Source organism: Papio anubis, chromosome 12 (assembly GCF_008728515.1).
Source record: "Papio anubis isolate 15944 chromosome 12, Panubis1.0, whole genome shotgun sequence".
In the NCBI taxonomy this organism is placed as follows: domain Eukaryota; kingdom Metazoa; phylum Chordata; class Mammalia; order Primates; family Cercopithecidae; genus Papio; species Papio anubis.
The window spans coordinates 71,005,606-71,019,872 of NC_044987.1; the positions used below are offsets into that span (position 1 = coordinate 71,005,606).

General features: G+C 42.0%; 1 long non-coding RNA gene across 1 annotated transcript; it reads right to left on the reverse strand.

Moving 5' to 3' along the window:
• Nucleotides 1-542: 542 nt before the first annotated feature.
• On the reverse strand, nt 543-12,339 carry LOC103877661. The gene is made up of 3 exons (XR_004177490.1): nt 7,003-12,339; nt 5,265-6,210; nt 543-4,659 (listed from the first exon to the last, which is right to left on the reverse strand). It is a non-coding gene; the product is annotated as an uncharacterized LOC103877661 (long non-coding RNA).
• Nucleotides 12,340-14,267: the final 1,928 nt, after the last annotated feature.

The window sequence follows — 14,267 nt, forward strand, 5'->3', positions numbered from 1 at the left end:
ACTTAAATTATATATTATCTAATAATGTCAGAGAACAATAAATCCTACATATAGGAAGAATTTCCAGATAATTGAAACTCAGTTTCTTTTTCTCTTCCTTTTTATTTCAGTTTGGATAACAATCTTCCTTGAATATACTTAAAAAAAAAAAAAAAAAGATAAAATCAAACTGTAAGCTGGGTGTGGTGGCTCACGCCTGTAATCCCAGCACTTTCAGAGGCCAAGGCAGGTGGATCACCTGAGGTCAGGAGTTAGAGACCAGCCTGGCCAAAATGGTGAAACCCCGTCTGTACTAAAAATAAAAAAAATTAGGCGGGCATGGTGGCAGGGGCCTGTAATCCCAGCTACTTGGGATGCTGAGGCAGGAGAATTGCTTGAACTTGGGAGGCGAAGGTTGCAGTAAGCCGAGATCGCACCAATGCACTCCAGCCTGGGAGACAAGAGCGAGACTTCATCACAAAAAAAAAAAAAAAAAAAAAAAATTGAAACTGTCATTATTATCAGATGATATTTAGAGAACTCCAAATAAGTGTCAATTTATTATAATTGATAAGGTAGTTTAACAAATTGCTGGTTATATTATTAATTATATATGAAAAATCAATTGCTTTTTTACACTCCAACAAACAATTTGAAAACAATGAAAAAATATATTTATCATAGTAACAAAAAATATACTTAAAGCTCAAGTTAGCAAAAGTTGTGCAAGAGACATCACGGCTTCAGCAGTTATCCTTCCAATGGTCATAGGTCCCAACTGGAATGGTGTAACTGGATAACAAGCCTCTCAGACCTTCCCAATTATCTTCTATTGAAGATTTTCATCTTAATTGGCTTCCCAGGTGGAATTCTAATGTCTGGGGTAAATCAGTGGAGAATGACATTCCAGGATAGTTGGAGGAGGTAATAAATGCATCTAAATCTGTACAGAATTGAGGCCCCAGAAGCCTCCGCACTCTTCAGACAGTATTTTGTTTTCCTACTTCAGCTTCCAAGATCTTAACCAAATAACACAAAAACTTTAGTCTGTTTACTATACTAACAAAAGCAACAAAATAAGGCCCCTGAAATAGGAGAAGTTGCATGGGAGTCTTCCATTGGCCCACTTCCTGGTCACACTTGTAACCATCCCAGTCAGATAACTGAGGAAACCAGATGCAGCCTGAGGCTGGGGCCTGGCGCCCCCAGCTGTGAAGGATTGAGGATGTCTCTGAGGGGGGCTGGTTCGTGCCTGCATGTCTGATTACCTGGGTGCTGAGGGTGTCAGGCTGGGAGTCCAGCATGCTCCAGCCTATGAGAGCCCCTGTAGATTTTTTGACAGGAAATTGACATTCATTTATTTATTCATTCAGCAGGAAGGAGCTGGGGGAGCTGGCAGCTGAAGTCTGCGGTGGCAGGCCAGGGTCGGGTGGTTCCCAGAGCCCGAACTCCTGCCCTGGGCTGGCTGCAGGCAGGTACAGTTTAATCTCTACCTGCACACAAGAGCAACAGTTCCTCTGCAGGAAATAAGTGAACCAATAAATGTGTCAACCCCTTAAATACTTTATTTATAAGAGGGTCCCTCAGCCCCTTGCTCATAGCCTTTTTTCCCTCATTTACATCCAATTCTAATAATTCAGGTGCTTGTTTTTCCAATTTATAACAGATTAAGAGTAACAATTTAGAAAAGAATTTGGAAATGCAGTGAGTGTTCAAGGGGGAAAGACACTGGCAGTTGTGAAGAGTGACAGTTTGATTTTAAGGAAAGACACACACGAAAAACAACACCAAGGGAGGAGACCAGGGAAGGGGACTGCACCACACCCTAGATGGTCAGATCCAGAGTCCCACACAGAAAGATTTACTCTGGCAGTTCCCAACCTTTTTGGGACTGGTTTGGGGACGGGAGAGAGAGGAGATGGTTTTGGGATGCAATTGTTCTACCTCAGATCATCAGGCATTAGATTCTCGTAAGGAGTGCACAACCTAGATCCCTGGCATGCGCAGTTCACAATAGAGTTCGCGCTCCTAATCTAATGCTGCCGCGGCTGATCTGACAGGAGGCGGAGCTCAGGCAGTCATGCTCAATCATGGCGGCTCACCTCCTTGCCCGGCAGCCCAGTTCCTAAAAGGCACTAGGTTTGGGGACCCCTGGTTTACTCCCTCTGCTTCTCTTTGAAATCCCTCTAGCAGCAGGGACCTTTCTAAATCCCTAAAAGCCTGCAGTGGCCTACAGAATATTCCAGCCCAGCTTCTGAAGGAGCCCCAGAGCCGCCATGGTTGCTGTAGCGGTTTTGCGTCAGCTCATGTTCTGGGCTCACTGATGAGGGGCTGGAGATTTTGACCAAGCTCCATTCCCCCCAATTCAGCAACCCCTCACACAATACTTATTCTCTTTAAGCCTCAGCGGGAGACAGCCGGCCTTGGAGACTGAAAGGGGAACGCAGGGCTCCAGGCCTCACGGCCATCTTGGGTTCATACCCACCTACACCCTGAAATGTGGCTGGAAATGTGGAGTCGCTCTTTTCTGTTCCTGTCTTTTTAAACAGGTTATTGAACATCACACTTTGTCATTGTTGACTTATTTTATTGTTATCTCAAATTAATCACTGAAGATATCAAATATTAGCCTGAAATGGGAGGATGACATTGGATAGGGTCATTTGCTTTTCCACGGAATAGTCCCGCTCTGCTGTGCAGTTTGTTTTAATATTTTAAATGTTTTTCGTGTGTGTCTTTCCTTAAAATCAAACTGTCACTTTTCATAATTGCCAGTGTCTTTCCTCCTTGAACACTCACTGCATTCCCAAATTCTTTCCTAAATCGTAACTCTTAATCTGCTATAAATTGGGAAAACAAGCACTTGAATTATTAAAATTGGATGTAAATGAGGGAAAAAAGGCTTTGACCAAGGGGTTGAGGGACCCTCTTATAAATAAAGTACTCAAGAGATTGACGCATTTACTGGTTTACTTATTTCCTGCTTCTCAACTTCCTCACTGTTCCAGCAGCTTGCACTTCTGGCCCCACCAATCAATTCTCCACAAAGGAGCCAGAGTAATCTTTTAAAAATGCAAAATTGACTCTCTCACACATACTGTCTTCATTCTTCCCCTCTTAGAACCCTTCAATGGCTTCTCATTGCCATTGGGATGAAGTCTAGCCTCCTTGACACACCTCCAAAAACCTGCCAGATCTCACCTCTACCATCTTCCTCCCATTTCTGGGACCTTGTGCAAGCCACTCTTACCCCACCACATCACCCCAGCTCATCAGGTTATATCTTACTTCCTTTCTCTGGAAAATTTCCCTGATCCCCTGAACAGTCATGTGTCTAACACTGGTCCACAGCCTCATAAACTTCCCCATCCAAACATTTAGCCCAAATTATAACTGCATAATTGCATGATACAGTTCTAGCTCCACCATTTACTAGTTAAATTGCCTTGAGAAAATTACCCTCTTTAAGTCTCAGTTTCCTCATCTGTAAAATGGAGATAATTATTTCACCTACTTCCTAACATTGTGGCAAAGAATAAGTTGCAAGTCAAACACTCAGGAAAACAAATGTGACGGCTATTTTTTGGTTATCTGTCTCCCTCACTAGAATATAAGTTCTTTGAGGTCAGAGACCTGTGTGCAGCACGAGCACAGAATCTGGAACATAGCTACTCAATTATGTTGAATACTTGCTGAATAAATGTCAGTTTCCTGTCAAAAGATCTGCAGGAGCTCTCATTTCAACTTCAACAAATTCCCATTCTTCTGCATAGTGTTCTTCAACCTGCACCCACCACCAGCCTTCTCGACTTCTCTCCTGCTACCCCTTAATAACACGTCTAATAAAATTCTCTCCACCTCATCTCCCTTCATCAAATCCTGGGTCCTCCCTTCTCCAAGAAGCTTTCCTGGGCCGACTGGTCAGGTCTTCTTGACACTCCTACTTAACAGCTCTCCCTTCGTTCTTGACTTCCCCAATTCCTTTCTGGCCTCACCTCTCCTCCAGCTCAGATGGTGCAGCTCCAAGGCAAGCTCTGTTCTGCTTCTCCTTTTGTGCCCCCTCCCCACCCCCCATCTCCTTGTCAGACTCAGCCCACACCCAGCCAGGGTCTCTCTGCCTCCTGCTCCTTCCAAAGAGCCACTGCTTTTGATAATGTTCTCTCCAGAATTACATCCTCACAGTGTTTACCTCCGAGTTCTGAAGCTTCACTATGCCTCACTTAAGGTATTGACATTTCAATTCATGATAAATTATTCAGCAGCTCATTTTCAGCCAAATTCCTCTTTTCTTCAGGGCCGGTTCTCCTCCAGCCACCATCTCAAGGCAGCCTTTAAGTCTAATGACGTGTTTACAATTCACGCTCTGCCAGATATTAAAGCAATGCAATGCACTTGGGGATGATAAAGCGTTACTTGGAATTGTCAGCAGAGGGACAGACCCAAGAAGAGTGCCCGTCTGTTTTTATACAAAACAAAGATCTCTGTCTCCACTACAAAGGATCCACATGCAGACAGTGGCAGAGTGATTCCGGTTCAAAGGCAGGGCTTTTGCTGGAACTTTCCAAGCCTCGCTAAAGAGCAGCCTGACAGCTGATGGGCACAGCCAGCCCTGGTTCCAGTCAGCCCTAGACAGAATGAAAGGCGTGAGGATTTTCAGCCTCCATGATGACATCAGGTTGTCTGTTGAATTAAAAAAAAGAAAAATGAAACCAGAAATATTTTGTGATTGGGGCATCTGAGAAAGTGAGCAAACAAGAAGCAGCAGAGAACGCTTACCCTTCTCACTGACACTTTTAGGTGGTACCACCTCATCCCCTCAAAGGACCACCACAAGTCCCTGTCCCTGCCCTTTCTGACTAATGATCTTGCAGCCCCGCACAAGCTCCTCTCCCTTCTTTATGTTCCTGCTCACAGTACTTCAGCTCCTCCTCCTCCACATTAACCCTGCACTTCCCAGGCCCCCAGTGGAGACCCCATTTCTACCACAGCCTCCTAAACTGCCTGTGTCAGATCAGAGGCCCTCCTGACACATTAAGGTGTGATTGACAATTCAGGGCCATCAGACACATTAAGGTGTGATTTACATAGTCAGTAATGGGGGTAAGAAGAGTTAGGGGATTCCACTATTGAGAGTCATAGGAAGGGAAGGAGGATTCTCCTTGTCTTAGATGTTGCTGATATCTATAACTTCAATTTCTTCAAGTATTTTTGATCAATTAAGGTTTATTCTGACTACTATCAAGGGATTCATCCTGAGAAGACCAGAGTGGAGAGGGCATACATACACGATAGGGCAAGTGATAGGGCTTCCTTGGATCTCATCAAAACCGAGATGGTGCTCCTGGAGGCACTACAGAAGGAATACAAACAGTCGAAACAATAACGAAACAAGGAAGGCAGCAGTGCAGTGGCCAGAAAAAAAAAAATTAAGTGAGTCAGCATGATGGCCATTTTTGTTCTGCCACCAAATCCTGTCTTTCTCTCTTTGTTCATCTCTCTTTCACTGAACACGGAAATACTACAAAGCCTGATGAACAGGACACTGTCCCAGAGACATCTGCTATCTCCTTCCTACCCACACTCTCCTCTTAGAGAAACTGTCAGCCCTGGCAGGGGCAGTGCTATGCATTTTGCCACCTGCTTCTCCCACCACCCTGAGTCTCGGTCCTGGCGAAGCTGATAGGACAGGAAATGGAAGCCTCTCAGCCAGAACATTTCCCCTAGGTCCCTGCAAAGTTGGTGATTGCTGCTTGGTTTCCTCACTCCATTAGGGGCACCACGCTTCATCATCAGTTGCTGTTCTCTTCAAAAACTCTTTATGTTGCCCAGCATCCTTTGGGTAATCAGAACAAATATAATATCTTTACTGCATCTATTTGTCACTTGGAATGCATGGGGAACCTTCATGGAAAATTTCCTCAGGTTCACATTTCCTTTCAGAACCGGTCTGTTCTTCATCTACATTTAACTCTTGAGTCACCATTCTCTCTCTCTCTCTCATACACACACACACACACACACACACACACACACACACACACGCATTCAGAGCAAAAATGGGAGGAGCCTTGGACTGAGACCAAAGAAAACCTCCATTCTGGCCTACATTTTGATATTATCTTACCTTAAATAAGTAAATTGACCTCAGTTTTCTTCATTTATGAAATAAGAGAGCTAATTTAGTAGTTTCCAAATCAGTTTTCATGGAGCCTAAGAGTTCTTTGCAGGTACCTAGGGATAACACTGGGCATGAGTGAAAGCTGTCTCACACACACACACAATGCTAGTCAACAGTGGTGTTCACTAAATATTTTCAGTAGGAAATAGCTTCTGGGCATACGGTAGGCTTGTACTTCTTGGCCTCTTTGTGGTTATGTAGGGCCATGTGACTAATGCTGACCAAGGCAACCTGGATAGAAGTACTCTCTGTCACTTTTAAACTGGAGCATTTAATTGCCGATGCAACATTTGTCAGTGATCAAAACGGGGGCTGCTCCCTCAGCTTGGGACCTGAAGCAAGGAAGTGTAAAGTTGACCAAGTCCATCCATGATAGACATATAGCATGAACCAGAAGAGCCTTTGTTGTTACAATAGCTGATAACATGCTTGGATTGTTTGTTACTGCACATAACCTAGCGTATCCTAATTAACATATTCTCTCTGTCTCGCTCATTCGCCCCAACCAGAGCAACTCTGTATTTGTTTTACATGTTAGCTTTCTGCATAAGATTTTGTTTCATAGAAGAATCCAAGAGCTTAAAATAATTTGAAACTCTCAATCAATGTGATTTTGGAGGCCCCTTCCAGTCAGAAATCTATGATTCTATACAGATCCTTCCAGCACTCCAGCTATCTTCGCTATCATCTTTACATATTTTGACTTTATTTCCTCTCCATAAGCTTCTGTTAATTTGATAATTATCTCTCACAGCAATTTTATGTCAATTTTTGGATCTCAGAATGATGACCCACTTTTTCTTCACCGCATGTACTTTCACTTATCACAATCAGAACAGACTTACCTGCCAAAGTTGACAGCTCCACTCTGACAAGGTGGAGACTTGTTGCGCGCTGTCCCCATACCGTCTCTGTTTCCCTGAGATGCAAATGAAAAGATGCGCCTTTACTTTAGAATTATAGCTAGTCTGAGTGTTTTAGTCAACCAGTATCCCCCACTGTGCCTGTTCAGAGGTCTATATAAGAAAGATTTCTAATAAACTTACTGATTTTTTAATATAGTGAATACACATAATATCAATGTTCCTTTAATAGTCTGGTGGCTTCTGAAATCTCCCTTTTTCAAGAACCAGCTAGACCAGAAGGGTTGCTATGGATAGCTTAAATAAGATACCAACTGAAACCTGGGAGATAAATCAGTAGTTATCAAATTTTCTTGTATCTAATAATCAATCTAATAATCTTCCCCCAAAGCCCCCACCAAGTTTCTAATTCATTTGATCTGAGGTGATGGCCTGGAATCTATATTTTTAATAAGGGACTCTGATGCAGATGGTCACAGAACTACAATTTGAGAAATGTTTAGGCTTGATTTTCAGCTGTTTTTAACCATAGGAGTCTGGTTAATTTCAAATTCCAGGGTATACAAGAGATTCAAAACATTCAGCTAAAAGTACTGCAGGAAAACTACAGGTCATTTCTAAATATTTCTTCCTTGGTAGTGGAACCAAGGCATGGGAATGAAGGAGCTGAGATTTCACCCAGTAAGTAAGGGATCTACAGGAGACGAGGGGGTGGTCTCTTATCTAATGGCACCAGTGATGCCAAATCAGAGCCCAAAGCTGGTAAGCTGCTATGGTAGGAGAACCAAGATGAGGAAGACAGCCAAAGCAGGTTCTGAAAGTGAAGCATAAAGACAGGAAGACGAGGAGGTGAACGTAAGAGTGGCAGGTGCAGGCAGTTTCTGGAGGAGAGCACTCAGTGAGTCCTAGAGACAGGCACAATGGCTTAGATGTAGAAAACTAAGGCAAGTCAATAGGAACAAGCCCACTAGAGTAATTCAACCCCTGGGATAAGGAAAAGGAGTTTCTGGGGACTAGATCTCATGAAAATTGGGCTGGGTTTTAACCCAAAGTGACCAGGAGTGGGATGAGCTGAAAGACAAGTATAATCCATCACTCAGGGAAGAACCCAGAGTTAAGCCAAAAAAATCTGGTGGATAAGTTAAAGGATTAACTTGATGGAGCTAGGAATAGGAGACAAACTTTTAGAAGCTAAAAATTTGGGGAGCTGGTAGAAACCAGATTGGAGTAGAGAGGACAACACCAGAGCGGGAGTGAAGAGAGAGGTCAAAGGCAATTGCCCTGTTGCTGCTATGAGGCTGGCCTCTTGTTTTGGCCCCACGTGGTGTGGAGTGGGTTGGCCTGGTTTGAAGACAAATAAGCCAGGCAGTGACCTGTCCCTACTGGATCACAAAAAGCATGGGGCCCTTGTACCCAAGGCCTCTTTTCACAGCCAGAACTTGGCTGAGGTCTATTCATTCAGCTTGGCAATGAAACAGGCTGAGCTATCAGCTGCCAAGCTCAGCACTGAGGAGTCGGGGTAGATGGTTGGGATTACTTGGGGCACGCAATTTACCAGGCTCATGTTTGGCAAACAAACACAGCCTAACAGAGAGACAAAAGGTTTGAGAACAAAGAAGGTCTGCATTCTCTCCTTCCTCATCTTCTTTTTCCTTCCATTATAGGATGCCTTTACTGAAACAATGGGCCATGGCCCAGTAATTACACTGAGGCTGTGTTCATTGTTTCTCATCACAAATTTGGGCACATCCTTCCCCAATTAAAAATTCTTTGTGCTAAAGGAGAAAATAATTTAGGGCTCATTACAGTTTTGTTTTCAAAGCAGTTAATAGAATATGGTAGATAATGGAGGGAGAAGGCAGAACTGGGCTGGAAAACTGGAAAATTGACTCCAGTCCCAGTTCTGACATTCCCAGTTCAGCCATGTGATTTTAAGCAAATCACTTCATCTCTTTAGGCTTTTGTTTCCTTGTTTGTGAAAGGAAGGCTATTGAATCATGGTTTCTAAATGTCCTTCCAACTCAGACATTCTCTGACAATGATTTGAAAAGCCTGGATTGCACTTCCTTCCTACCTAACAGGAAAGCTTAGAAAGATGGAGCTGCCTCACCTTGCACAAATAGGTGCCTAAATGTTGGATGAATGAATGGAAGGATCAGAGAATAAGTGACATCCAATGACACACATTCTGGGACATCTTGATGAAAGGGTTGCCAAACCAAGATGAGAAAGACCCCCAAACAGGTAACGAACGTGAAGCATAAAGTCAGTCAGGGAAATGGGGAGGTGGATACATGAGTAGTAGATGTAGATCCACCTTTGACTTCCACAAGTGGGAGCTCCATTGATGCTGAGTCATAGAATCATAATTACGGAGGCTCAGAACTCAAATGAACCTGAAGACCACTGTCATGTCAAGCCAACCCATTTAACAGGTGGAGAAATAAGACTAGGAAAAGTGACTTGCCTGTGATCCCAGAGCTAGCTCGTAAAAGAGAGCTAGGAGCCAGCTCTTCTGCTTCTCTTCCCTGTGCTTTTCCTCTGCATTGTGCTGCCTCACATTTAATGAAAGAGCAGAGAAAAAAAAAAAAATTGGAGCTGAAGCTTTAGGTAAGGGCCCAGAGTTGACAACCCAATGTGACTTTAATGGCAATACTGGAGAAAAAGACTTCCCAAAATGTTTCAAGAAAATACCTCTTACCCCAACCTATGTTCCTTCCTCCCATCCCTCAATTACAACTGAATAGGGACATAGAGAAGTGGGTTCTGCAAAATGCATACCCCATAAGAGAAGATGACCAGAAGTAAAGACAGAAAGAACTAATTTTAGTGGTATTCTGGGAATAATTCCAAACAGATTTTGTTTTATTGAGAACAGTCATGAGCAGTGGCAAAAGTTAGAGCCTCCTTTTCTCTCCAGAACTGTGAAAAACCCCCTTACCATCTGGCCAGTGGCTTTGTCAGCTGACTTTCTCATGAGACATCCATACTCCCTAGACTTCAGGTTTTCCTTCTATGAAACAGAGAGGGACAGAGACAGTAATATTCTAATGAGGTTCATATATAACCAAGCACCAGATTCATCCACTCAAAACTGCCTTTATTACCCTCTCCCTGCTTAAAAAATCTCTTGTGACTCCCTGTGGCCATGTTCATTCTTACTCAAGAAACTTTGCTTATTCAGTTTCCTTGCTATCTCAGTCCATTTTCTGTTGCTATAACAGAATATCTAAGACTGGGTAATTTGTAAAGAAGAAAATATTATTTCTTACAGTTCTGGAGGCTGAGAAGTCCAAAGTTGAGGAGCTGCCTCTGATCAGCCTCTGGTGAAAAACTCGTGCTGCATCATAACATAGCGAAAGGCATCACAGGACAAGAGGGGTGCACTGAGAGTCAAACCAGCTTTTGTAGCAGACCCACTATCCTGATAACTAACCCACTCGTATGATAGTCCATCAATCCATTAGCCCATTAATCCATACATGAACTGATCCAGTCATGAGAGCAGAGCCCTCATGACCCAGTCACCTCTTAGAGGCCCCACCTGATAATACTGTTACACTGGGGATTAAGTTTCAACATAAGTCTCAGAGAGAACAAATATTTAAACCATAGCACTTGTCTAATATGAAGAGTTTCTTGATCACTCAGAAGAGGATGTTCCTTCTTGCTTTCTGCGCTTGTGGTCTATAATACTCATTTGGCACCAAGTACGCAATGCCTAGAATTACAATCTTAATGTTATTTCCAGATGAGATCACCTACTATCTGTGGTAGACAGAATAATGAGCCCCTGAAGATGTCTACATTATAATCCCTAGAACCTGAAAACATATTATGTTACATGGTGAGGGGGAATTACAGTAGCAGAGGGAATTAAGGTTGCTAGCCAGCTAACTTTATGATAGGGAGATTATCCTGGATTATCCAGGAGAGCCCAATATAATCAAAAGAGCCCTTAAATGAAGAAGAACGGGGGCAGATGAGCCATAACTAGAAATACAGCATTGTCATAAGGACTCAACCAGGTATTGCTGGGTTTGAAGATGAAAGAGATCACCTTCTAGGAGGTCTCTAGAAGCTGGGAAGGGGAAGAAAACAGATTCTTTCCTACAGCCTCCAGAAAGAAGACAGCCCTGCCAACATCTTGATTTTAGCCTAATGAGACTCTTCAAACTTCTGACCTCTAGAGCTGTAAGATAATAAATTTGAGTTGTTCTAAGCTACTATATTTATGGCAATTTCTTACAGCAACAATAGAAAATTCATATGCTGCCTCATATCCTACACTTTCATGCTAAACTGTTTGATATCATAGACTATAGTCAATATTTTTTTTTCTAGCTACCAAAGAGTACTGGACACAAGCAACCAGTGGATGTTTTTCTAAGTAAGTGAATAAGTGAATGAATGAATCATTTGGAGTTAAAACAACTTGAATATTAATCAATCAATCAAATAATAGATAGACCCCAAAGTATAAAAATCCCTTGAGAGCAGACTCAGCTGTCTGGGTATAATATGCTATTATTTCATGGATATTTCTTATGTGGGTGATTTAAGTCTCATTATTGTTATTATTTTTCTAAAATCATATGATATTTTGGGAATAACTTTGGTCTTGAAGTCAGAAGACCTGGGAAAAGACCTTCTGTTGACACATATTAGCTGCATGACCTTGCATAAGCCATGTAATTTTCTGGGCCTAAATCACACTATCTGTAAAAGAAAGATGCTGTTCAGTATCTTAAGAACCCCCAAGGGTTGTGGTGAGGACAAACGAGACAATGCAGAAAAACAGGGATGTGAAAACCGTAAAATGCTGTGCAAATGAGTGGAGTTGTCATTTGCCACACTCCTCTTCAGACTAATTTTTTAGATAACGGGGGTTTTTATTAGTGCCTCTTCTATGCTCACTTTGTTTCATGAGTCCTTGTTGGAGAAATGTAAGAAATAAAAGCTTGGAAGAGTTCATTGTTCAAATGAGAGACTAGGAGGGAATAAGTCAATTCATTCATTTTGTACTCTGGTCTATAAGCCCACCTGTACCTGGTTTGACACTAGGCCCTGAGGGACCAGGTACTGCTGAGAATGGGCAATGAGCCTCCTGGGACAGCTCACAGTTCAGTGAGTTGACACCCAGAATCCAAAGTTAACCAACTAAAGAGAAGGACCTTTCTTCTGGGGCAAACTTTATCAGGTAGCTGGTTCCATTCCTGATACAGAGTGTCTTAGTTCATTTTCTGTTGCTATGACAGAATACCACAGACTGGATAATTTATGAAGAAAATGAACTTATTTGGCTTACAGTTCTGGAGACTGAGAAGTCCAAGAGCATGGCACCAGCATCTGGTGAGGGCCTTCTTGCTGCATCATAACATGGTGGAGGGCATCACATGGCAAGAGGGTAAGAGCAAGAAAGCAAGAGAGAACTCACTTTTATAAAACACCCACTACCAAAACAACAAACCCACTGTTGTGATAGTGACATTAATCCACTCATGAGAGAAGAACCCTCATTAATCTATTGATCTCTTCTCAAGGGCATAGGGATTAAGTTACCAATACATGAACCTTTGGGAAACACATTCAAACCATAGCACAGAGCACTCATGGAGCAACTTCTACCTTCTAGAAAAGCATTGCAAGCTTTTTCTTTATTATCTGGGATCTCCATATACCCATGGCTCAATGGGGCTGGAATATGGAAGAAGCAGAGGACTTGAGCACACCCAGACACAATCCCTGGAAGATATCTGGCCCTCAGGACTAATGTCTTTCATTTCCCATGGAAAATTTTATTTCTTTGAGAAGTTAAGTCATTTAGGCTGACAACAGGGGCTGCCTCAGGCAAAAAGTTGAGGCTGGAGAAGTTGCTCTTGTATAACACCTTACTTCTCAAAGAAAAGTGCTCTAGACACCCTCCCCACACCCCATTTGTTTAAAGAGTCAAAAGCATTTATAATCCCATCACTCTACAAATAATCTCATTTAAGAAATAAAAACATGACACAAAGCTCTTCATCTCCATTCCCATTAGCCTTGAATTCTCCTTACAACTCTTCCCAGGTTCAGAAATGTGGGATAAAGTCTCCTTCTAAGTATTTAAATCTAATTTCTTACTTGTGCTTTTGATCCTACACTAATCCATAAATGCAAAAGGAGAAAAATGCTACAGGCACAAAAAAGTGTTCATTATAGCAATATCAATAAAAATTATATAACCTAGAATTCTGATTAAAGATGGCAGTTTGCTAGCATGTGCTTATTGCTTCTTCATTCTGTGTTCCCACTAATAGGATAAAAAGAATAATTGAAAACATACACACACACATAGAGAATGAGAAAGGAGATATCAGCATATGACAAATTTCAACAAATTTTTAGAAGATTAAAAGTTGTTGGAGGAACAGTTACTGATTTGGCAAGATGGAAGACACCAGAGGAGAAACATGAGAAAGAACCAGTTTGCTCCATATAACCCTGGAAAGGCTAAGCATGTAGAAAAATCAGAACACCAGAATCAGAAAGCATTTGGTACTCAACCCACTCACCTCTTCTCCAGGCAGGAGATCTGCATTTTCTTCTCTAGAAAAATTAACTGGAAAAACTCAGGGTTCAGAGGCAACAAAAGAGGTGGAGGGCAGAAGTAATGACAAAGAGATTAATTAAAAGTCCGTAAATTAAGTGATGAAACCAAGTTCTCCTTTGTCCCCACCTTCTAAATCCCTACAGGCAGAATGCTATGGCCAGGCATTTCCTTGAGTGAATACTGGAATCTCTTCTGTGGAATTTGGGGAAGTGCCCGTAAAATGACCAAGAGTTTTTCCAGTTTCCTTGAAGTTATGCCATCAGTTGAAAAATACTACCACCTTTCACCCATACCCACACACAGTTTTACTCAGATACACACACACACACACACACACACACACACACATTTTAGCATCTTAAATATGAACAGACAACTAAGATTAAATAAGTAATTGAGAAAAGCTCTAACATGAAAGGTTTTCATGTGAGAAATCAAAACAAACAGGAAATAAAGATCTTTATTTATCAGAGATAATGCAAGACAGAAGGAAATAGTTCCCCTAATTCTTATCCTCAGTTACATAGGAAAAAATGCATATATTAAGCAGCAGGAAACAAAGAAAAAAAAAAACTCAGAGATTAAGAAAGAACTTTTGGAAACTGACATGACTTAAAAACTTGAACTGGATGGCTGAAAAAGCAAGTCAAGAAAA